Here is a 2,360-nt window from a genome sequence, read left to right as displayed (position 1 = left end):
CATGTAAATGAGAAATATTACAGCTGGGTAGGCAATTATACACACTGAATATGTGTTTGTGGCTATACATATATAAATGCATATATACCTTATCGCTACATTGCAAAGTATGTCTGAATTTATTCTCAGGTGGACACAAGAAGACATTTTGCTTTTAATTTCTCTCTGAAGTTACAAATTATCTAGCTCCAGAATGTTGCTTACCATTACTGGTTTGGCCTTAGGGACAGTTACTTTATTACCTTTCTGAACCATAAAGGAATTAATTAATTGATGCTCCTAGCGCCTTCATCCTGACAAAAACATATGATACTCTAATGTTAAACATGGAACCTCAGATGAAACTGTCAGGAAAAAGCTGAAAGTGGTTATTAATATGGCTTTTGATAAATATCTGTTCTGCCTCACACTGTGCCTCGTCTGTTTTCATCTTGGAAAGTAGTTAATGTGATTGATGAAGATCCTGGTTCAGATTGTCTCCCATGCTGAGTTTAATAACAGCACATTTTTTTCAAAAGAAAAAAAAAATTCTTATTTTCAAGTGGAGATGTTTGTGCCTTCTCATTTGACTGTTTTTAAGGAGCACAAGCTTTAAGTGTTGTCCCTTCTATTCCTTAAAATGGCAGGAGTTCCGTACTATCACACTCTTTATAATCAAGAATTGGGACTAGTTTCCATACCATCACTCTTTCTTTGCAAAGTGAGGTTTAATGGGGATGCTGTCAATTCTAATGCTGACCCTCCAGGCATAGAAGAGCAAGCCCAACAGGACAAGTCAGGCAGCCAGCGCCAATAGGCTACAAACTTTGGCTCATTACCATTGCCCACCATCTCCCATGAGACCTGACATTTTTTTTCATGAAAATTTCATCAAATAATTTCACTTCTAGATTTAGCACAGTCACAGCAATGGCTGACATGATAGACCATGGTTGTACTTCATGGCATTCATGCTCTATGGTATAACCATTTAATGCCCTGTACTCATTTTAATTACTAACTGTCAGTGAAAAGGAAATTCAGTGAAAAGGAAATTCAGTGCAAGATGAGGGTTCAAACATTAATCTGATTTGAAGTAGTCAAAGTTCAGTTTTGAATGATCTATTAACATCATAGCGTTAGGTCCGTCTCCCTCTTTGCTCCAACTTAACACATAGTACTTGGCCACTATGGCAATTCAAGGAATGAATGGAAATATGTTCTCCTTTTGTGGTCAACTATGTTTGGATGGCATGAATATGATCAAATTACGAATCAGTAGTCAATGATCAAATTTTGAATCAGTAGTCAAATGAGAGAGAACACTTGGTGCTAAAATTCCCATTCTTTGGTAAACGTCCTATAATCATGCAGCCAAATATGCCCCTGAATTCATTTCAATATCATAAATCTAGAAGAACATCTAACATTTGTCAGTTTATTTGTAGATGCACACTTCAGTATCTTTGTGCACCATCTAAATATGTAACTTAGACTTACAAGCTCTAGAGGCTGGGTACTCTTTCTTGTTCAATAGTACTTTTTCTGTATCAGTTATTAATGGGTTATTAGATGGGAGGCTTAGTTCATTTTCTTCTTTTATTTTACAAATGTTCTTCTAAGTGCCCTGTGTGTACGGGTTCATAAATTCATACATATATGTGCACACACACTCTTGTGAAGTCTCCAAAATAATGTGCAACTTAAAGACACCAGGAGTATTTTAAATTAACCAACTTTGAGTGGATAAGATCAATATACACTGAATTGAAACTGGCCTCTTTTTAATGCATCACTTAGTCATATGAATTGCCAACTTGTTTCAAATTTTTATGGCTAATTTATGGCTAAAAGAGAGGGAGAGAGAGAAAGAGAGAGAAAGGAGGGGAAAGGGAGGGGAAAGAGACAGGGAGTAAGGAGATGGGAGGGGAGATAGAGAGGAGGAGAGGAGAGGAAGGGAGGGGGGAGAGATCAAGAAAATAGTAGGTTTCTCCCTTTTTAAACTCTTTCTACCCTAGGAAGGTATTCCAGGTCATCTATGGGGAAAAGGCTTTATTTATTCACCTGCCTCAATAAAAAAATAACGTGTAACTTCAAGTTAAAATATCCATTAGTATGGCTAGCATTCAGGGAAAAATAAAGCCGTCGCTATGAATTTAAACAGTTCTTTGATGATTTTATTAATCACAAATGGAATATCACCTCGTTTTAGAGAAGCAGTAATATTGACAGAAAGATGTCAGGATTAAGAGCCTATGTTTCTTATCTGTATGATTATATAGCACCAGGAAAGTAATTTCACGTAGTCAGTACCCATGAAAAGAAACTAGATATTATTTTTGGTCTCTTCAAGTTTCAACATCCTATAATTATCAAATATT

This window comes from Propithecus coquereli, unplaced genomic scaffold (genome assembly GCF_000956105.1).
Source record: "Propithecus coquereli isolate 6110/MARCELLA unplaced genomic scaffold, Pcoq_1.0 Scaffold108, whole genome shotgun sequence".
Taxonomy (NCBI): domain Eukaryota; kingdom Metazoa; phylum Chordata; class Mammalia; order Primates; family Indriidae; genus Propithecus; species Propithecus coquereli.
The sequence above is the reverse complement of the archived record's forward strand: the minus strand, read 5'-3'. Positions refer to the sequence as shown.